At 48.1% G+C, this 23755-nt stretch overlaps 1 long non-coding RNA gene across 1 annotated transcript; it reads left to right on the top strand.

Moving 5' to 3' along the window:
• On the top strand, nt 1-20611 carry LOC114808673. Its single transcript, XR_003756493.2, has 2 exons — nt 1-246; nt 20380-20611. It is a non-coding gene; the product is annotated as an uncharacterized LOC114808673 (long non-coding RNA).
• Nucleotides 20612-23755: the final 3144 nt, after the last annotated feature.

The raw sequence follows: 23755 nt of genomic DNA, 5'->3' as shown, positions 1-23755 counted from the left end.
TTCTAACGGTTCTTCCTTTATTGTTCCTGTGGTTTGTAGTCATCTAGTTGCTAGTCTGCCTCTTCTACATTTTCCCTGAAATTTTCCTAACATTAGTGATTTCTCCAGAAAATTTGTCCTTGTGCCAAGGTGGACTTGGGCACGAGCTACCCGAAGGTCAAAATGCCATCAGTGACGTAACCTCTCTGGCCAGAGGAGGCGGGACGGGAAGATAGGTGTCCCTCACCTCCGTGCCCGCCCAATAAGGTATGGAAGGGAAGGGAGCGGAAGGGGGAGGAGATTGAACAGGAAGGAAGTGGGGACCACCCAAACCAAAGGTAATAAATACCTGTTGCCTCTGGTGCTCGGGTCTCTCTGGGAAGATCACAGCGGTAGCAACAGCCACCCACCTGTCTCTCCCTGTCCCGAGCACCAGACGCCATTCTGCCACCAGGAACAATGCACGGAGACAGGGGTCGCGGGACGGGTGAGTGTAACGCATAACTGGCTTAAATGCATAAGTGGGTAATGTATGAGTGTAACGCATATGTGAGCTTAGTGCATAAGCGGGCAATGTATAAGTGAGTATAATGCACATGTGAGTTTAGTGTGTAAGTGGGTAGCGTACAAGCGAGTGTAACGTGCAAGTGAGTTTAACGCACGAGTGAGTGTAACGCATAAGTAAGTCTAAGGCCTAAATGGGTTCGGCGCATAAGTAGATTGAACGCTTAAGTGGATTCCCCCCAAGTGGGTGCGCACATGGTGGGAACTAGCCGCCTCACCACGTTATGAGTAAACCATTAACGAGCTCTTCCTGTGCGGGCCCTGGGGTGCGCCCACACTCGAGTAACATAGTAGTGTAATCCTCCCATCAGGGAAGCTTTAACACCAAATTCCTCCCAAAGGGGAAGCTTTAACACCATATTTCCCCCAAAAGGGAAGGCCGATTGTCGCCTCTAAATAATTAATAAATTCAATCCGCCCCGCGGAATAAATTCTATACAAAACTCAGGTTTTCCATCCCCAGCCTCTCTCTCTCTCTCTCTCCACACTGATTCCGAAAGAACCTGTCCCTGGCGACGGGTGACAGTCCTCCTGATGATGAGTCCAAAATATGCTAATCTAAATCCAGTCTGTTGACCTTCCAAAGACCCCTTTGGTTTAATTTGCTCCCCATTCCACTTCCATGCTTTTCGGGCAGTCCATGGTATTTACAAAACCCTTCTCCAGCTCCACATTTTCAAAGAATCAACATGCCTTCAATCCTCTTTTTCACAGTCCAGCTTTTTGATCCATACGTCGTCACTGGAAACACCAGAAAATTGGCAATTTGGATTTTTCTGGTAATTCCTACATCAGTACATTTCAGGACATTTTCCAGGCTCTTCTAGCAAGTCTTTCTAATGGGAATCTCTGCTGTGATTCTTGACTATTAGTTCCTTTATCATTGATTATGGATCCCAAGCGAGAAAAATTGTCCTTTATTTCCATCGTCTCTCCATCCAGTACAAAAGCATTAGAACTTTCACTTGTCATAATCTTTGTTTGTAAATCTGAGGCCCCATCTTTTCCCCCTGTTCCTTAACTTTTGAGAATAAGCCCTTCAACTCTTCACTTTCTACTAGTAGGGTACTAGCATCAGTATAACGAAGGTTGTTTATACTCCTACCTCCAACCTTTACTCCCTGTTCGTCTTCATCCAATCCAGCTTCTCTCATTATGGATTCGGTATAAAGGGTGAAGAGATGAGGTGATTAGATACATCCCTGTCTAATGGGACATCCCTTTCTAATGGGAAACCAACTGGGGTCACCATATTCTGTTCTTAGTGTAGGCTCCCTTTCAGATACAGGGGTTCCTTATCAGTGCAATTAAATGGTCTCCCAAGACCGTTTCCCTTAATGTGCTCCAGAGTTTTTCGGGATCCACACGGTCAAAGGCCTTACTGTAATCATGAAAACACAGGTTGACATTCTCTTAAAGTTCTCTTGTCCTTTCAATTATCCCGTGGATATGAGCAGTAATATTTTGCGTCCCTTGTCCTTTCTTTAGGAAAGCCCATTTGAACATCCGACAATTCACGTTCCATGTAGGTCTTCATGCGGTGCTCTATAACTTTTAGCAATACCTTGCTGGCCCGTCAGATCAAGGAAACTGTACATTCATTGTTTTGGAGGACCATTAATAACCAACCGGACCCCTAAACCTCTGCAGCACTTTGTTAGCTCCTGGGATCATGAATCCTCCTGAGATCCGTAGTGCTCTGAATCCAAATCTCTCTAACTGCTGAGAACTACCCTGAGCCCAGATTTTTCCAAGACTCCAAAAGCTCTTTAAGTCGCAGTCGGTCTGAGCCCAGACTTTTCATTTCCCCTGGGGCCTAAGCAATGTTCGGCCCTAATCCTTCCCAGCCCTGAACTGCTCTGAGGCCTCGTCTCCCTAACCTCAAACCCAAGTGGTGGACTCACCTCTCTGCGTGACTTTAATTGCCTTGAGCCCTAGGAAGACACTCTGAGTCCTCAGACCTCTTCTTAGCCCTGAGAGCAGTCAGAGACCTTGAATCTGTTCACACCTCAACTGGGCCAAGGCATGATGCTTCTGTGCCCCTCCCACTCTGCCGGGGATCCTCCTTCTGCGACCTAGACTACAAGGGGCCCTATGCCGCTCTGGGCCCTATATGTCTGTGCCTTAGTCCCCTCAGACTGTCAACCTCAAGCGGTCGAGGTTACCGCTATCCAAGCCCTGCCACTCTCTGGGCCATGACCATTCCATGCCCTTCAGAAGCCGAGTCCTCACGCTCCAGAGGATAAATCCGCTTGGAGACCAAATCCTTCAGCGCCCATCAAGCTCTGAGCCCTCTAATCACTCTGAGCCAAAGGGCATTCGAGCTAATCCTCCCTTAGCCCTCAAACAGATTGAGTCTATTGGCCCTCACGCCCTGAACCCAGGCTTCAGGCCTAATCCTACGGAGCCCAAAAGGCTGCCTAGTTTATCCTGTTTTGGAAGCCCGGAGAAGCCCATGAGGGCCAATCATTCTGGCCCCTACAACACTCAGAGCTCTAATCCTTCTGAGCCCTAGAGGGCTTTTAGCCTTGCTTCTTTTGAACCCCAAATGTATCGAAACTGCAATTGGGCTGACCCTCCAGGTCCAAAGAATCCTAATAATCCCAGCCCGAAACCCCTGACAAATCAAATCTGTCTGGCCTCAAACCTGCTCTCCAGTCCTAATGCTTCATAGCCCTAGACTCCTTGAAATCTCTAATTCTCATTTTGAGTTCTTCGTCACTCCGAGTCCTAATCCAGCTGCACACTGTATCTCTCTTCAGGCATATTTCTATTGAGCTCTAACTCAATTCAAGTCTTAGTTCTTCCACTCCCTGCAAACAACTGTGGGTGCTACTCCTAACTCCTTTAGACTCCTAAATCTTAAGGGCCTCCTCTTAGCCTTCTGAGCCCTAAACCCACCTGAGTTATAATCCTTCTGAGTGAGCCCTTACCACTGGGGGATCCCAATTCAGTTGATCCTAATGTGCTAGAGACCCTAATTTTGGCTCAGGTGGAATTCACTCTGTGTCCTAATCCTTTGACATCCATCGCCACTCTGGGCCAGATTCTCCTCCTGTGCCCTTGAGGGGCTCTGAGGTTTAATTCCAGGTTTAATTCCTGTCAGATCTAAGACAATTGGACTTCTGATGCGTAGAGTCCTAATGGCTCTGTGTCCTTATATATTCCTGAGCCCTAATTCGATCTGGGGATGAGTTTGGGGAGGCTACTTGGAGGAGTGTGCCTACAGGATGGCTTTGATGAGGGGGAAGAGTGATTGTTGGTCGATTTGAGGATGGATGGAATTCAAGGCTGCAGGTTGGTTTTGGGCCAGGGGTCGATGATGAGATGGGAGAGATTGAGGCCCAGTGAGAAGTTTATCATCAGAGAAGTGGAGAATTTGGGCTGGGATGGAGAAGGGGAGAGGAGAGGTGCAGTAAGAAGGGGCAAAGTGAAAGAGAGCTGTAAAGCCAGTAGTAAGGAATTTTTGTTAGTTCCAGAGGTTGGTTAGGTAACCACCCGGAAATTTTCAAGACATGGGGAAACATGTCCTGAAGGTTTCTGTAGAAAGATAATCCAGGTAGGGGAGTGAAATATGGAGTGAAGTGGGGAGAGGCAGGAGGTTGGGAGGTCAGAAAGGAGGCTGATGCCGGTTGGGCTAAGATAAGTGATTATATTAAGGTGGTAGTGGTTTGGATGGAGAGGAAAGGGCTGATTTATGTGATGTGAATGGAGACCGGGAGGATTTGGTGACGGATTGGATATGTTATGTGGGGTGAATGAGAGAGTGGAGTCAAGGAAGGCACCGAAGCTGGGGTCTTTTGAGACAAGGAAGGATGGTTGTGCCATCCATGGTGATGGGAAAGTTTGGGAGAGGACAGGTTTTGGGAGGGGTCATAAGGAGGTCTGTCTTGGACATGTTAAATTTTAGGTAGCAGAGGACATCTAAGTAAAGGTGTTTTGAAGGCAGGAGGAGAGGCGAGCCTGGAGTGAGGGAGAGAGAACAGGGGAAGAGATACATAAATTTAGGTGTCATCCACATGGAGATGATGCTTGACATCATGGGAGCCCACGTGTTTCCAGCTCCCCAAGACCCTCAGAGCACTCATCGCCCAGTGGTGCCCTATTCTTTCTCAGACCTAATCTGCTCGTGGAGGGCAATTCTTCAGGGCCCCAGCCAACTCTCAGCCCTCATCCAGCGGAATTACTAACTCACAACCTTGCTTAGGAATCAAGCTTTTGGACCAAAAGTCACAATGGGGCCCCAGTCCCCCTCATCCCAGAGCCTGGAAATCCTTGTGCCTCCACATCCGTCGCAGCCCCGCAACGGGCTGAGCTGCTCTTCCAAACCCTACACTTCTCTGATGCCCAGTGCTTCGACACACTGCATCTCTCTTGACTCTCAATCCATCTGTGCCTGAAAATGCTCTGAGTACAGATCCTTTCAGCCCCCTTGAAACCACTCTGAGGTTTAATCCCTGGAGTCCTTAAAGCGCTCTGTGTTCTAAACCTCCACATCCTTAAAATCGCTCTCCACCTGCAGTCTTCTGGCAAACCTTTACCCATTGGAGTTCTAAAATCTGAGCTCCCAGCTATTCTGCCTCCTAATTTCTTTGAATCCTCACTTACTCAAGGCACCCGTTCTGCTCAGGTACCATTGGCTCTACTCCCTCATTCTCTCAACCCCAATCTTCTTCAGTCCCTCCATATTTGGAAGGTGCCCTCACTGGCTCTGTATTCTCCTCATTCAAGCCCCTTTCCTGCCCTGGGTCCCAATACCTATCTCGGGAACCCTCAGGCACCTGAGCCCCTACTGGACCTCTCTGAGCCCTACGGAAGTAACAGTCCTCCGACCACAGTGGGACCTCAGTCTTCATAGACCGCTAAGCAACCTATCTCTAAGCCTTCCACAGCCCAACATTAGCAGCCTGAGCCTTTAAGTGTTCTGAATATGAATCCGTACGATCCCGTGACACCGCTCCGAGGCCCAATGCTTCTGAGCCTTCCAGAACTCTGAACGCAATCCCCTAACTCCTGCTAGTTCTTCTCCCCCACCACCTGAGGATTTGTTTGTATGTGGACACACACATACACAATAACTCACACCTACACACAGGTTAACCCACCCCCCCTACCCAACCACTCCCTCCCCCACACCCCATACTCACAGAGTTACACAAATGCACACAGCCTTGGGAATGGACAGACATTCCCACCTCAGTGCAAATCTTTTGGACCATTTAATCTAACAGCTCTCTGTCCTTAAACATCTCTGAGCCCTTGTAATCCCGAGCCTTAATTCATATCTGTACTCCAGCCCTCTCTGAGCCCCAACGGTTCTTATCCATTAAACACTCAGTGTGTAAAACTCACTGTGTCCCTAATCGTTTGTAGTCCCCAACTGATTCCAAGTGTATCCTGATTTGCTGCGAGTCCTAATCTAGCTGAGACCTACAGAAGGATGAATGAAGGACAGTGGACCACAGAATTCGTTTGGAATTAAGTCTTTGGGGATCTTCAAACAACCGATCCCTATGTATTCTCCAGCCCTCCTGAGCCTTTCAGTGCTCTGAATCTGAATTCATCCAACTTCTGACACCCATCCAAGTCCCAACGTCTGACTTTGGATATTCTCTTGTCCTTTCATTTATCCAATGGACATCAGCAGTGACATTTCGCGTGCCTCATCTTTCCCTTCGGAATCCTGCTTCACCCTCGGACAATTCACATTCCATGTAGGTGTCCGTGTGATGCTGTATGATTTTTAACAGTACCTTGCTGTTCTTGCTGTGAGACCAAGAAAACTGTACCATAATTTCCTCTGGGGGCCATTCATCACCACCAGGACCCTTAACTCTCCACAATCTACATTAACTGCCCAAAGATTGAATCCTCCTGAGCCCTTTAGTATCCTGAATCCAAATGCCAGTAACCCCTGACAGCTATCCTGAGCCCTAATTCTTCTGAACTCCCAACACCACGCAAAGCCCTCATTGGCATAGACCCTGAAATTTCCCCTGAGCCCTAAACCACACATGGCCCTAATCCTTCCCAGGCCTGAACTGCTCTGAACCCTCATCTTGATGACCCCAAATCTAAGTGGCCTCCTGTGTGACTTTAATCTTTCCAAACCCAAGGAAGACACTCTGAGTCCCTCTTAGCCCCAAGAACACTTGGAGGCCTCAAACTTACTGATCCCCAAACTGGGCCAAATTCTGATCCTTTTGAGCCCCGACCCACTCCGTGGGGACTCCTTCTTCTGAGCCCTAGACCACTGTGGGACCTGATTATTCTCAGCCCTGTTCCACTCTGAGCCTTCTTTATGTGAGCCTTAGTCCCCTCTTTCTTTCAACCTCTCTCCAAGAGGTTACCACTTTGGAACCATGCCACTCTCTGGGCCCGGATCACAGTGTGCCCTTCATGTGCCCTGACCCCTAACAACACTGATAAATCTGCTTGGAACCCAAATCATTCAGAGTCCTAAACTGCTCTGAACCTTAAGGCGTTCTGAGGACTAATCGTACCTGAGCCCTCAAATGAATTTGAGTCTGCCTGGCCTTGAACCCTGAACACAAGCTTCGGGCCTAGTCCTCCAGAGTCCAAATGAGTGCCTAGTACTGATCCTGATTCAAAATCCCGGAAAGGCCCTCGAGCGCCAATCCTCTGAGCACTGCAACACCCTGAGCACAAGCCCTTCAGAACCCCAGCAGCTTTTGGCCCTACTCCTTCTATATCCTAAAGTTGTCAGGAGCTGATCCCCCAGGCCGGTCTGAGATCTAACCCTTCAGCGCCCTAAGAATCCCTAATAATCTTAACGGAAACTTCTCCTGACCCTAATCAATATGTCCTCAAACCTGTTCCCCAATCGTAATGCCTCGGAAACCTAGACTGCTCGAATCCCCTAATTTTCCTTCTGAGCCCCAGGTCACTCTGAGTCCTAATCTGGTTGCACACTATATCTCTCTGCAATTGGAATCCTTCTGAGTCCTAACCCAAATCGTTGAACTTTTGTTCCCTTAGAACACCTCTGGGGACTGCTCCGGGTGGCCCCCAAGCCATTTTTGACTACTAATCCTTCAGAACCCCAAAATGCCCTGGGCCTCCCAGTAGCTTCTGCACCCTCAAACAACCTCAGTGCTAAACATTCTCTGCCCTTGGCTGCTCAGTCATCCCGATTCACTGAACCCAGATGTCCTCAAGGCCCAGATTTTGGCTCAGATGGAATACTACCTGAATCCTAATCCTTTGGGGCCCTATGCTGCTCTGGTCCCGTTCTCTTTCAGTGCCATCGAGTGGCTCCGAGGCCTATTCCCACTGAGCTCTGAAGCAATCGGACTCCTGACAGTTAGAGGCCTAACGGCTCTGGGCCTTAAATATCTCAGTGCCCTAACAAGCCTGAGCTCTATTTTAATCTGCTGTCTTCCAACCCTCTCTGAGCCCCAACGATTCTCATCCTTAAAATGCTCAGCGGATTAAATTTACTGAGTCCCCAGTTCTTTGGAACCCTCGACCTACTCTGAGTATGCCTTCATCTGCTCGGAGTCCTAGCCAGGCTGAGCCCTACAGAAGGATGAATCCACTTTGCACAGTTGGAACTAACACTTTGGGGACCGCTAAACACCCAATCTCTTAGCCTTCCCCTGCCCTCCATTAATTACAGTGAGCACGAATCCTGCTGAGCCTCTAAATGCACTGATTCTGAATCCATATGGTCCCTCATGTCGCTACGAGCCCCAAAACGTCTGAGCCCTACATAAAACTCAACCCAATGCCCTAAATCCTGCCTTCTCTTCCCCAAACAGATCCTTTCAGGGAAACACACATATACACTCACACGAATGCGCACACACAGACACGTGTACTACACACACACACACACACACTCTCACAAACTCATAAACCCTCACACAAAGACATAATAATAATAATAATGATGTTGGTATTTGTTAAGCTCTTACTATGTGCCGAGCACTGTTCTAAGCTCTGGGGTAGACATAGGGATATCAGGTTGTCCCACGTGGGGCTCACAGTCTTAATCCCCATTTTACAGATGAGGGAACTGAGGCGCAGAGAAGTGAAGTGACTTGCCCACAGTCACACAGCCGACAAGTGGCAGAGCTGGGATTCGAACTCATGAGCCCTGACTCCAAAGCCCGTGCTCTTTCCACCGAGCCACGCTGCTTCTCCGCTACACTCACCTCTGTTGAAAACAAATCTTTTCAACCACTCGACTACACTAATCTCTAGACATCTTGGGCCCTTAACATCCCCCGGGACTCTCTTTTTGGAGGCCTCCAAGTGCTCTGAATATGAGTCCATCTGAGCCCTGAACAGCGCTTACACTCCCACCTGCTTTAAGCCCTAAAACTCCCCACAGGTCCAGATCCTTCTGGATCCATGGATCCCTAATTCTCTCCAAATCCTAATCATTCTCTTCCCAGTGTCCCTGAGACCCAAGATCTATGAATCCTAATTGACCTCAACCCAAATCGTTCCCAATTCTTAACTTCTCAGAGCACACTTGTTTCTGACAACCGCCCTGCTCCCCACCACCTTTCTTCCTGGCCCCAGACCTTCAGAGCACTCACCACCCAGGGTGTCCTACTCCTTCCCAGAAATTACCTGCCCACAGGGGGCAATTCGTTGACAGCCCAGGGCATTTGGGGCCCTCATCCTGAGGACATTTAAGCAATTCTCAGACCACAACCTTGCTTAGGACTCAATCTTTTAGATCAAAAATTGTACTGGACCTCAGTCCCACAGAGCCCAGAAACCGGAACTCCTTGGGTCTCCTCATCTGCCGCAATCCTCAAACTGCACTGAGCTGCTCAGTTCTTCTGAGTGCTACATCTCTCTGCTACTTTATCCTTCAGCACATTGTCTCTCTCTGAATCCCAATCCAACTGGACCCAAAACTGCTCTGAGTCCTGATCCTTTTGACTCCCTCAAAACCACTCTGGGACTTTGAATCTTAACTCGTCCCATCCCACAAAGTGCTCTTCACCTGGAACTTTCAGGAGAACTTCTATCCAAAGGAGTTTTAATATTTCTGAACCCCCAACCACTCAGCAACTTCATTAATTGGAACCCTCACTTGCTCAGAGTACCTGTTCTGCTCTCCTACCATTGGTTCTGCTCACCCATCCTCTTGATCCCAATCTGCTTCAGGCCCTACCCCTTCGGAAGGTGCCCTCGACAGCTCTACATTCTCCTCATTCAATCCCCCTTCTCTGACTGCTAGAGCACCCTGGGCTCTGACTGCTCTCTGCCCTACACCGCAGCCAGCCAAAACTGCCTGAGCCTTACTTCGCTGACTTTCAACCTCTCTCCACTGGGGTTACCACATTTGGAGCCAGACACACTCTGGGCCATGATGGTTCCATGCCCCTCAGAAGTCCAGAACCCTCAAACCTCAGGGGATAAGCCCTCTTGGAGACCTAAAAGTCCTAAAAGGTTGTGAACTCCCTAATGACTCTGAGTTCTAAGGTTCTCTGAGGGCTAATCCAACCTGAGCCCTCAAATGGTTTTCAGTCTACTTCTCCACGAGGACCGAACCCATGATTCAGGTTCAATATTTCAGAGACCGAAAGAGTGCTTCATCCTGATCCTGATTTGGAATTCCGGACGGCCCCTTGAGAACCAATCCGTCCAAGGCCTGCAGTTCCCTGAGTCTAATCCTTTAAAGGCAGGATGGATCTAGGCTTGAGAGTCAGAGGACATGGGTTCTAATCCCAGCTCTGCCATTTGTCTGTTGTGTGAGCTTGGGCAAGTCTCTTCACTTCTCTGTGTCTCAGTTACCTCATCTATAAAATGGGGATTAAAAGTGTGAGCCCCATGTGGGACAACTTGATTACTCTGTATCTACCCCAGCACTTAGAAGAGTGCTTGGCACATAGTAAGCGCTTAATGAATACCGTAATTATTAAATTTTTTTTTGTTTAGACTGTGAGCCCATTATTGGGCAAGGATTGTCTCTACCTTCTGCAGAATTATATATTCCAAGTGCTTAGTACCGTGCTCTGCGCATATTAAGTGCTCAATAAATGCTATTGAATGAATGACCCCAAGACTGTGGGCTTGTATGACAGGAAGGATGGTTGTGCCATCCACAGGGATGGAAAAGTTTGGGAGAGGACAGAGTTTGGAAGGGGTCATAAGGAGCTCTGTCTTGGACAAGTTAAGTTTTAGGGGGTGGGAGGACATCCAAGTGGAGGTGTTCTGAAGACAGGAGGAGATATGAGTCTGGAGGGCAGACGAGAGAACAGGGGAGGAGATGTAGATTTGGGTATCATCTCCATAGAGATGATAGTTGAAGCCATGGGAGTGGAAGCTCCTGTATCTTAATGTGGGAGCTGTAGAACAAGGGCCTTAGTCCTTTAGTAGAGCTCTGAAGGGGGAAGAGAGTGATAGTTGTCAGATATGAGGAGGGAGGGAGTTCCAGCCCAGAGATAGGACATAGACCAGGTATAGGTGATGAGATGAGCGAGATTGAAGCACACTGAGAAGGTTAGCATCAGAGGAGAGGAGTGAGTGGGCTGTGATGTAGGAGAGAAGCAAGGGGACATAAGAATGGGAAAGATAATGGAGAGCTTTAAAGCCAATTGTGAGAAGGTTTTGTTTGATCTGGAGGTTGATAGACACCTACTGGAGATTTTGGAGGAGGAGTGTGACATGTCCTGAACGATTCTGTAGAAAGATGATCCAGGCAATGGAGAGAAATAGGGACTGAACTGAGGAAAGGCAGGAGATTTTGAGGTCAGAGAGGAGGCTGAAGGAGTAATCCAGTTTGGATAGGATGAATGACTGTACGAACGTGGTAGTAGTTTGGATGGAGAAGAAAGGGTGCATCTTGACGATATGCACATGGGACTTGCTTTGAAGATGGATTGGATATGTGGGGTGAATGAGAGAGAGGAGTCAAGGATGACACCAAGGTTGCAGGCTTGTGCGATGAGAAGGATGGTTGTGCCATCCACAGTGATGGGAAAGTTTGAGAGAGGACAGGGTTTGTGAGGGGTCAGAAAGAGCTGTCTTGGACATGTTGAGTTTAAGTGTGGTAGATGTGTCCCGATGGCAGGAGGAGATGAAAGCCTGGAAACAGGGAGGCCTGGAAACAGGGAGAGAAGGTATGGGAGGAGAAATAGATTTAGGTGTCATCTGCATAGAGATGGATAGTTGAAACAGTGGGAGTGGAAGCGGTTAAATCCTAATGTGCTCAAGTTCCTAATTCCGGCTCAGGTGGAATTCACTCTGAGGCCTCATCCTTTGGCACCATCTGCCTTCTGTCTTAGCTTTTTGTCTCCTTTCAAACAATTCCGGGTGTCAATCCTTGTGGACCCCAAGCCACATCTGACTCCTAATCCTTCAGAGTCCTCATCCTGATTTGGAAGTCTGTTGAGGCCCTCGTGCACCAATCCTTCTACACCCTGCTATGCCCTGAGCGCCAATCCTCCTGAGCCTTAAATGGCTTTGGACTTTGCTCCTTCTGAGTCCCTAAGGCAACTGGCCTCTGATTCGGCTGCCACCCCTGGCAACAATGAGGCCTAACCCCTTGTAACCCTGAGAGTCTTAATCACCAGAGTGTGAAACTGCTCTCTGTCCTAATCCATCGGGCCTCAAAACCTGCTCCCAGCCCAAACACAAAATTGTCCGAGGCTCTGATTTCAGGTCAGGTGGAATTGGTTATGAGACCTAATCTTTAGGTGCCCTCCATGGCTCTGGGTCCAGTTCTCCTTCGATGCCCTTGAGTGGCTCCGAGGTGTAATCCCACTGAATTCTAAGGTAGTCAGACTGCTTACAGTTGGAGACCTAACAGCTCTGGATCCTACAACATCTCTGGGCCCTAGTAGGCCTGAGTCTTAATTTGATCTGAGCTGCAGGCTTGTCTGAGCCCCAGTGGTTCTCCTCCCTAAGATGTTCTGTTCGTGAAACACCCTGGGATCCCAATCCTTTGGAGCCCTCAACTGACTTTGAAATCTATACTATGTGATGTACGGCTTTGTGTATTCAGGGCCCCGCTGACTTTTGAACCACACTTGCTTTTAAACAGGTCCAAACTGAATGACATGATCGATGCAATTCCAAAAAGTAAGAAGAACAAGAGATGTCAACTGCACTCCCTAGATACGCACAAACCCAAACCTTTGGGGTAAGTTTGGAACATACCAAAATGGGTAGAGAAACGGGTTGTCCCTGCTGAAGCACAGTGATTCACTGAGCGCCGGCTCTCAGGCAACAGCTGGAGGGGAGAAGGGAAAGGAGCAAGAGCAACAGTGAAAAGAGGGAACTGAGGAGATGAGAAAGCTGTGGGGTGAGCACCTGGACCATCGCTCCAGCTAGGGAAGGGAAGAAAAGAGCCGAGTCCCAGAGAGCCTTGTTGCAGACGGAGTAGGGTTAACAAAATTGCTGCAAAAACTGGAGCAGGGAGATCAGGCTTCTAGGTGGCTTTTTTTTTTTTAAAGTAGTAGTTTATTTACAAAACCCTTGAAAACAGAATGGCTTCATCCCAGTCTTCTAAACGGGTAAAGGATCTGGCATTTGAAAATCACCCTGCTACTGAGTAACAAAAAGGCGGTGGGTGTAGAAAATTGCTCTCTAATAGAAAGGTTTGTGTGATTAACTAGAAGACCTCTTCCAGACCAGTAAGAACTTTCAAACTGTGGTATATTAATGTAGAAAGCAAAGTCACTTCTTTTGTTCTGTTGGCAAGGGTAAACCAGATGATGGTAGAGTTGTCTAGCTAATTACGTGCTTTTTCCACTACCTTAGGATGTAAACTTTTGCCAGCATCTTCCGGCTTATCTGGTTAAAAGTGAGAATACGGAGTTTAATTACTTCATAAGAATGTATATCACGCTTAATGTGGTTTTTGGGGTTCCCAGCTAAGTTTTTTTTAGCAGAGTATTCAGTATTTTATGGGAAGCAGCAGAGCCTATTGTAAAGGGCATGGGTCTGGGAGTCAGAGGACCTAGGTTCTAATCCTGACTCCACTGCTTACTTGTGTGACCTTGGGCAAGTCACTTAACTTCTGTGCTTCAGTTTGCTCATTTGCAAAAGGGGATTTAATATGTGTTCTCCCTCCTAGATAGACCGTGAGCCTCGTGTGGGATCTGATGATCTTGTATCTACCCCAGTGCTTAGTATGCTGTTTGGTACATAGTAGGAGTTTAACAAATGCCATTATTATCTTGATCATAATCATCAGATCATTTGAGTATCAAATGTTTTGAATATTATTACGGTAGTTTTTTATTTTGTTATGGTGTTTGACCCTTACTCTGAGCTAAGTACTGATATTAGATGCGGGATAATCAGATTGCACACAGTCCCTGTTCCCGCCAGGGTTCACAATTTGAGGCAGGGGGTGATTTTACAAGTGTGAAAATGGAAGCACAGAGTCTATAAGTGAGTTTCTCACAGTCACACAGCAGACCATAAGCAGAACTAGAGCCTGAGTCTCCGGTCTTAGGCTCTTTCATTAGGCAACACTACCTTCCTGCAGTTTTGAAATGCTTCTTTCTATTTGTTTTAAACTGGCACTTTAAATCTACAAATGCTCTGACTTTTCCTTGAGATGTTTTTCCCCCTCTCTGTTCTTTCCCACAGCTGCCTTTCTCCTCCCCCGACCCCATCCAAGTAGGTTTCCTTGGTTTCAGAGTATAAGGTCAATACAAAGAATCATGGGCCATAAGATGTAGATTTCTAACTTTTCATTTGGATACTGTCAAAAGCTCCTAGGATCAGTAACCTCTACCAAATTGGTCTGGTAGCTGATCTGTAACCCTTGTAGAGTGCTTCAGCCTATTCACTCATTCATTCATATTTATTGAATACTTACCGTGTGCAGAGCACTGTCCTAAGCACTTGGTAGAGAACAAAATAACAGAAACCGGTGATGGACTAGTTTCTCGTGCACTGTGACTTGGATGTGGAGAAGTGAATGCAGCTGGTGGAAATCTGTCTTCAGATGTGTTGTTCGAGGGGCTCTCCTTGACCCAGCTACAAGCTTTTAAACTTATGTAGGGTGTCTCAGTACACCTGCTCAAGAGCAGACATCCCATCTTCTCTGATCACAGATTAGGAAGCAGTCACGGGCACAAACCCCAGTTAAGGACCCCGAAGAAGGTCCGTTTGTCCTGCCCCATGGAGTTCTTGGAACACTCATGATGTGGAACTTGGTGTCCGAGCCATGTCTTCCGACCCTGCAGTGTGCTGTAAACTCACCTCCTCCAAGAGGCCTTCCCAGACTGAGCTCCTCTTCTCCCTCTACTCCCTCTACCACCCCCCCTTCACCTTTCCGCAGCTAAACCCTCTTTTCCCCCTTTCCCTTTGCTCCTCCCCCTCTCCCTTCCCATCCCCTCAGCACTGTACTCGTCCGCTCAACTGTATATATTTCCATTACCCTATTTATTTTGTTAATGAATTGTACATTGCCTCGATTCTATTTAGTTGCCATTGTTTTTACGAGATGTTCTTCCCCTTGACTCTATTTATTGCCAACTGTTCTTGTCTGTCCGTCTCCCCCGATTAGACTGTAAGCTCGTCAAACCGCAGGGACTGTCTCTATCTGTTGCCGACTTGTTCATTCCAAGTGCTTAGTACAGTGCTCTGCACATAGTAAGCGCTCAATAAATAAATACTATTGAATGAAAGTTTGCCCATTTCCGCTTGGAGCCGTAACCCAACTGAGTCCTGCACAACTATCTGTCAGGACCCATGACGCTGGAGACTGTTCAACGCCCAAATCCTTAGCCTTCCCCAGCCCTCAATAAATTGCTATGAGCCCAAATCCCTCTGAGCCTTTAAGTTTTCTGAATCTGAATTCCTGTGATGACTAACATGGGATGGAGCTCCAACGCTTCTGAGCCCTACACAACTTTGAACCCAACAGTCTAACTCCCGCATGCTCTTCCTCAACCCTGCAACCTACAAATTTGTGCAAGGACACACATATACACACACCCAAAGAGCACACACACACACTAACTCATTGAAACCTCTAAACACATATCTGTGAGATCAAGGAAACTGTATGATAGTTGTTTTTGGGGACTGTTAATAACCACCTGGACCCCTAATCCTCCACAGCCCTCTGTTAGTTGCTGGGATCCTGAATCCTTTTGAGCCTTGTAATGCCTGGAATCTGAATTGATCTGACCCCTGGCAGCTGCCCTGAGCCTCAATTCATCTGAGCCCCGCAACCCTGCAACCATCCAGTCATTCGGAGCCCTCATTCATCCAAACTCTGAATTTCCCCGAGCCCTAAACACTGCTTGGCCCTAATCCTTTCCCTCCCGAGCCCTTGTCTTTCTGACCCTGAATCCAAGTGGCCGGCTCACCTCTCTGCGTAACTTTAATTGTTCTGAGCCCTAGGAAGATACTCTGAATCCTCAAACTTCATTTTAGCCCCTGCCAACCCCTAATCTGGTCCGAGGCCTCATCCTTCTGAGCCCCGTCCCACTCTGTGGGGGCTCCTCCTTTTGAGATCCAGACCACAGTGAGCTCTGATGGCCCTCTGTCCTCCAGCACTCTGAGTCCTACCTGCCTGAGCCTTGTCTGCTCTGGCTTTCAACTTCTCTCTGCCGAGGTTACTGCTTTCAGAGCTCTGCCACGTTCTGGGCCCAGATTTTTCTATCTATCTTCAGACGTCCTGAGCCTTTATCCTCCTGAGGATAAATCCGACTGAAGCCCAAATCCTTCAGGACCCTAAGCCTCTCCGAATCCTCTATTTGCTCTGAACCCTAAGGTGCTCTGAGGGCTACTCCTACCTGACCCCTCAGGTGGATTTAAGTCTACTCAGCGTAGGGCCCTGTTCCTGTGGTTCGGTCCTAATCCTCCCGAGTCCGAAAAGGGGTCTCAGTCGTGATCCTCATTTAGAGACCCAGAGATGTACTCAACCTCCAATCCTTCTGAACCATTCAATGTCCTGAGCACAAATCCTCCTGAGCCCTGAATGGCTTTTGGCCCAATCCCTGCGAACCCCAAACTTATCTGACCCTTGATTGGGCTGATCCACCATTTCGCTCTGATTTCTAAGCCTTCAGAGCACTAAGACTTCAACTAACCTCAGCCCAAAAATTGCTCCTGGTCCTAATCTGTTGGCCTCAAACCTGCTCCCCAGTCCTAATGCCTTCTTGCCTTCAAGTGCTTGAAACTCCAAAATCTCATTCTGAGCTCTCCAGCACTCTGAATCCTCAACTGGCTGCACACTGCATCTCTTTTCAGATGCAATTCTTTGGAGCCCAAGCTGCTCCATTTCTAAGTTCTTTGGCTCCATTAAAAGAACTCCGGGTGCTACTCCAGGTGGCCCCCAACCCACTTTGGACTCCAAATCCTTTAGAGCCCCCAATGCCCTGGGCCTCCTGTTAGCTTTCTGTGTCCTAAACCAACCTCAATGCTAATCCTTCTTTGACCTTAGTCGCTTGGGAATCCAGATTTGATTTGAACCCTAATGTGCTCCAGGCCCCGATTTTGGGCTCAGGTGGAATTCACACCGAGTCTTAATCACTTGGCATCTTTTGCTGCTGTGGGCCCAGCTCTCCTTCTGTGCCCTCCAGGGGCTGTGAAGCCAGTCCCACTGTGCTCTGATGCAATCTCAATCCCGACAGTTAGAGGCCTAACAACCCTGGGTCCTAAAACATATCTGAGCCCTAACAGGCCTGAGCCCTAATTTGATGTTTCCTCCCTCCCTCTTTGAACCCCAACAGTTTTCATCCTTAAGACGCTCAGCGAGTGATGCTTATGATGTCCCCAGTTCTTTGGAGCCCTCAACCGACTCTGAATGGGCCCCCAAGCCGCTCGGAGCCCTATCCAGGCTGAACCCTACAGAAACATCAGTCCTTTTGCTATGCTTGGAACTAAGTCTCTGGGAACTGTTAAACACTCAATCTCTTAGCCATCCCCAGTCCCTCATTAACTGCAGTGAGCATAAGTCCTCCTGAGCCTTTAAATGCACTGAATCCCAATCCCTCTGACAACTGAATGCTCCCAGCCCCAAAGCTTCTGAGCCCTTCCTAACTCTGAACCCAATGCCCTAACTCTTGCCTGCTCTTCCCCCACCCCACCAACCACAGATTCATGCTGGTAAACACACGAAACAGACACCGTCACACGGAGAAACTCACATACGCGGACATGCACTCACCTCTGTTCAAACCAAATCGTTTTAAACACTCAACCACAATGATCTCTAAACCTCTCAGTCCTCCTTAAGTGCTCACTCTTCAGAGCTCTCCAGAGCTGCACAGTTCTTCCAAACCCCAAATCTCTCTGATGCACATTCCTCTCTCTTGAATCTCCATCCATCTGGGCCCTAAACTGGATCCCTTTTGCTCCCTTCATACTATTCTGGGACCTAATTCCAGGGCCCCTTTAGCCACTTTGAATCCTAACCCTTTACATCCCACCTCGTGCTTTTCACCTGGATCCTTCTGGCAAACTTTACCCAAAGGAATCTGAATCCTTCTCAGGCTCGCAACCACTCGACCTCCTGATTCCTTTGGACCTCAGTGGCTCAGAGTTCTCCTTCTGTTCAGGTGCTATTGGCTCATCTCTCCCGTTCTACTGGGCCCCAGTTTGCTTTGGGCCCTTCCCCTTCAGTAGGTGTACTCGATGGCCCTGCGTGTTCATCATTTGAGTCCGCTACTTCTGAACCCTAGCCAACTCTGGGCCCTGATTTTTCCCTGCCCTATGCTGCTCCAAGCCTGATCTGTCTGAGCCTAAGTCTGTTGACTTTCCACCTTTCCCGGCCGAGGTTACAACTTTTGGAGCCCTACCACCTCCTGAGCCCAGATCATTCCATGCCCCTCTGATACCCTAAGCCTTAAACCTCTTAAGGATAAATCCGCTTGGAACCGACCCAAATCCTTCCTGCCCTTAAGTCCCTTGGAGCCCTCTAATCGTTTGGAGCCCTAAGGTGCTCTGAGAGCTAATTCTACCTGTGCCCTCAATTGGATTTGAGTCTACTTGCCTTTGATTCATCAACCCAGGCTTCAGGCATAATCCTTCAGAGCCTGACTGAGCACCTGGTCCTGATTCTGATTTAGAAGCCCAGAGAGGCCCTTGAGGGCAATCTTTCTGAGCCAATCCTGCAATGCCCTGAACCCCATTCCTTTCGAGCCTCAAAGGGCCCTGCTCCTTCAGAGCCCAACACATCGGACCTGCAGTGGGGATGACCCTCCAGTCCACTCTGAGGCCTAACCCCTCGGAGCCCTAGGAATCCTAATAATCTCAGCCCCGAGCTGCTCCCGACCCTGATCCATCTGACCTCAAGCCTGCTCCCAGGCTGAATGCTTCAGAGCTCTGCTCTGCCCAAATTCTCTTATTCCAATTCTGCGTCCTCTGCCTGCACACTGTGTCTCTATTCAGTTGCAATCCTTTTGAGCCTTAACCTAGTCCCAATCTAGGTTCTTTCTCACCCTTGGAACAACTCCACCTGCTACTCTTTGCAGCCTCCGAGCCCCTTTTGTATCCTAATCCTTCAGAGCCCCAGAATGCCCTGGGCCTCCCAGTAGTCTTCTGACTCTGCATTTCCCCTAAACCCTAAAGAACGTTCAGCCTTGATCCATCCCAACACTGAACCACTCGGAGCCCTCATCTTTCTGATCCTGAAGCCAAGGGGCACATTCCCCTCTCTGTGGGACTTAAATGGTTCTGATCCGTTGGAAGGCACTCTGAGTCCTCAGGTCTCTTCTTAGCCCCAAGAACACTCAGAGGCCTCAATCTGCTGACTCAAAATGGGGGCCGAGCCCTGGTCTTTCGAAGTCCCAACCCACTCCATGGGGACTCTTCTTTCTGGATCCTTGACCAATCTAGGACCTGATTGTTCTGTGCCCTACGCTGCTCTGAGCCCTAGTCTACTCTGACTTTCGACTGTTCTCCACCGAGTTCACTGCTTTTGGAGCCTTGCACATGCTCTGGCCCCTGATTGTTCTTGCCCTTCTGACATCCAGAGACCTGTTGTTCCTGAGCATAAATCTGCTTGGTGATCAAATCCTTTGTAGCCCTTAACCTCTCTGAGCCCCCTAAACGCTCTGAGCCCTAACGCTCTCTGGGGGGCTAATTCTGCATGAGCCCCCAAACAGATGTGGTTCTACTCCCCCTCCAGGACTCAATCCATGTTTCAGGACTAATCCTCCAGAGCCTGAAAAGGGGACTAGCCCTGCTTAGGATTCGGGAATCACAACCATGTTCTCTAGTGCCAATCCTTCTGTGCCCTGCAAAAGCCTTGAACACTAATCCTACTGAGCCCCAAAGGCCTTTTGGGCCTGCTCCTTCTGAGCCCCAAACTCTTTGGACTTCCAGTTGAACTGGCTCTCTAGTTGGTGATCTGAGGCCTAACCACTCGGAGCCCTAAGAATCCTGATGATCTCAGTTCCAAACTGCTCGCGGTCCTAATCTTTCCTGTCCCAGGTCCCAACACCTACCTCTGATCACTAAGCCCCTCAGAATAGTAAACTCACCATGTCTTCAATTCTTCACTTACTGCGAGTAAGGTAGTGGCATCAGCTTAACGGAGGATGTCTATGTTCCGTCTTCTCATCTACACTTCCTGTTGGTCTTCTTCCGAACTTGCTTCTCTCCTTATGGATTCCAAATTAAGGATGAAGAGATAAGGCATTAAGATACATCTTTGTCTTTCCCTCTTACTAATAGGAAATCAATCTGGTTCTCCATATTCAGTTCTTATTGTTGCCTCTCTTTTGAGATACAGGTTCCATATCAGTGCAATTAAATGATCTGGCAAGTCCATTTTCCTTAATGTGTTCCAGAGGCTTTCATGATCCACACAGACAAAGGCTTAGCTATAATAAATAAAGCATGTGCTGACTTCCCTTTGATATTCTTTTGTCCTTTCAGTTATCCAACGGACATCAGCAAGAAGATTTCGCATCTCTAGCCCTTTCCTTGGGAATCCTGCTTGATCATCAGGCAATTCACTTTCACTGTAGTTCTCCATGTGATTCTGTATAACCTGTTGCAGTACCCTGGTAGCTGGTGTGTTTAAGGTAACTCTACGATAACTTTTGGTGGGAGGGGGAGGGGCCTTGGAGAGTACAGTTTAACAATAAAGAGAGACCTTCCTTGCCCACACAGGGGTTACTGTTTAGGAGGGGGGAGACATATATCAAAACAAGGAAACTGACATTGATGTCAATCAATAAGTTGAAGATATATACACATCAAAACAAAGAAACCGTCATCAATAGAAATATATAGAATTCTAGATATATTCACAACAAAACAAGTTAAGAGTCATCAGCATAAGTAAACAGAATCATAGATACGTACATCTTTACATTAGAGTTATGGGGTGGAGAAAGAGGCTAGATCAAAGGGTGCTAGTCAAAGTGTTACGGAGGGGCAGGGGAGCTGAGGAAAAGTGGGAGGTAGGAATGAGAAGCCCTCTCGGAGGAGGTACAACTTCAGTAGGGTTTCAAAAGGGAGAAGGGTGATTGTTTGGCAGATTTGAGGCGGGAGGGCGTTCCCGGTCAGGGGTAGGACATGGGCCAGGGTGGAGGGCGGAACAGGAGAGAATAATGCCTAGTGAGAAGGATAATATCGGAGGAGCAGATTGTGTGCGATGAGCTGTAGAAGGAGAGAAGGGAAGGGAGATATGAAGGGGCAAGATGATGAAGATCTTTGAAGACTATAGTGAAGACTATAATTTTTCTTTGATACAGAGGTTGATAGGCAACCACTGGAGATTTTTGAGGAGCGGGGTGACACATTCACCTCTCTGTGGGACTTTAATTGTTCCTGAACCATAGGAAGGCACTTTGAGTCCTCAGGTCTCTTCTTTACCCCTCTCTGAGTCCTCAGGTCTCTTCATAGCCCCAAGAACACTCAGAGGCCTCCATCTGCCTACCCCCAGTGGGGGCCTACCCCTGGTCTTTTGGTGTCCTAGCCCGCTCCACCTTTTTCTGGACTCTTGGCCAATCTAGGCCCTGATTGTTCTGTGCCCTAAGCTGCTCTGAGTCCTAGTCCACTCTGACTTTCAACTGCTCTCTACCAGGTTCAGTGCTTTCGGGGGCCTAGTTATTTCACCATCCAGGTTTCTGATCCATCAAAACAAATAAACAGCCATCTATATAAATAAATAGAATCATAGTTATGTACCTCTTTACATAAGTTCTGTGAGGTGGGGAGAAAGGTTTAGAGCAAAGAGTGCTAGTGAAGGTGATGTGGAGAAGCAGGGGAGCTGAGGAAAAATGAAAGGTTGGACTGGGAAGCCCTCTTGGAGGAGGTACAACTTCAGTGGGGTTTTGAAGGGAAAAGAGTGATTGTTCAACATATCTGAGGAGGGAGAGTGTTTCAGGTCCGAAGTAGGACGTGGCCAGGGTCTAGGGCGCAACAGGAGAGAACGAGGCCTAGTGAGAAGGTTAGCAGCAGAGGAGATGAGTATGTGGGCTGAGGTGTAGAAGGAAAGAAGGGCGGGGAGATGAGAGGGGCAAGATGATGAAGATCTTTGAAGACTACAGTGAAGAATATAGTTTTTCATTGATACAAAGGTTGATAGGTAACCATTGGAGACTTTTGAGGAGAGGGGTGCCATGCCTGGAACGTTTCTGTAAAAATAATCTGGACAGCAGAATGAAGTTTGGACAGAAGTGGAGAAAGACACTCCACTCTGGAGTTGGAGTGGAGTGGGTCGGGGTTCAACGGTAGTTCAATCCAATAGTATTTACTGAGCGTTTACTATGTGTAGAGCACTGTACTAAGTGCTTGGAATGAACAGGTCCGCAACAGATAGAGACAGTCCCTGCCATTTGATGGGCTTACAGTCTACTCGGGGGAGACAGACAGACCAGAACAATGGCAATAAATAGAGTCAATGGGAAGAACATCTCATAAAAACAATGGCAACTAAATAGAATCATGGCGATGTACATTTCAGTAACAAAATAAATAAGGTAATGAAAATATATACAGTTGAGCAGGACAGGTGAGAATGAGGCACAGTGAGAAGGTTAGCACCAGAGGAGAGTAGTGTGTGCGCTGGGATGTTGAAGGAGAGAAGGGACATGTGGTAAGAAGGGGGAACATGATGGCGATCTTTGAAGATGGTTGGGAGGTCTTAAAGGAGATTGATGCAGTAATCCAGTCGGGAGGAAAGGATGGGTGATTGGACTAATGTGATAGTGGTGTGAACAGAGAGGAAAGGGTCGTTCTTGGCGATGTTGCAGAGGTGAGACTAACAGGCTTTGGCGACAGAATGGATATGTGGGGTGAATGTGAGAGCGGAAATAGGGATGAAACCAAGCCTGTGGGCTTGTTTGATGGCCAGGATGGTTCCCCTCTAAATCTTTGGGGACGGTTCAACTCCCAATCCCTGAGTCTTCCCCAACCCTCCATTAATAATGATTATGGTATTTGTTAAGTGCTTATTATGTGCCATGAGGTGTTCTAAGCGTTTAGCACTCCTTAGGCACTGAACCGCTGTGATCACAAATCCTCCTGGGCCTTGAAGTGTTCTGAGCCAGAATCCATACGACCCTGTCAGCGCTCAGAGCCTCAACACTTGAGCCCTAGATAACTTTGAATCCAACGCCCTAACTTCCACCTGCTCTTCCCTGACCCTAGCACCTACAAATACGTACAGAGACACACACACACACACACAAAACACACTCACACAGACACTAACAAGCACATAAATACAGCCTCACAAACAGACACAAATAATTTGGTTAAAATCTTTTGGACCTTTCAACCACACCAATCTCTAAACATTCTGAGCCCTTACCTGCTTACATCCCTGACCCTCCAGACACCTCAAAGTGGTCAGAATCTAAATCAGTCTTAGCACTAAACAGTGCTCACCCCTCCTTCTGCTTTGAGCCGTAAAACTTACCTAGAGTCCTGCTCCTTCTGAACCCTCATGGAATCAGACCCCGATTTCTTTGGAAACCTAATCATTTCCTCCCCAACATCTCTGAGACCTACCATCTCTGAGTCCTAATGGGCCTGAACTTCAAATAGCTCAGTATTCTCTACTTCTCAAGGTGCAAATCTTTGGTACCCCCAAGCCACTCTGGGACCTCATCAAGGCAACCCCTAGGAGTTGGAGTGTGACTGTTTGGCAGATTTGAGGAGGGAGGGCATTCCATGCTAGAGGTAGAATGTGGGTTGGGGTTCAACGGCCGGACAGGTGAGAATGAGGCACAGTGAGAAGGTTAGCACCAGAGGTGTGTAGGGTGTGCGCTGGGATGTTGAAGGAGAGAAGGGACATGAG

Source organism: Ornithorhynchus anatinus (genome assembly GCF_004115215.2).
Source record: "Ornithorhynchus anatinus isolate Pmale09 chromosome Y2 unlocalized genomic scaffold, mOrnAna1.pri.v4 scaffold_672_arrow_ctg1, whole genome shotgun sequence".
NCBI lineage: Eukaryota > Metazoa > Chordata > Mammalia > Monotremata > Ornithorhynchidae > Ornithorhynchus > Ornithorhynchus anatinus.
This window is presented reverse-complemented; position numbering and strand designations above follow the sequence as displayed.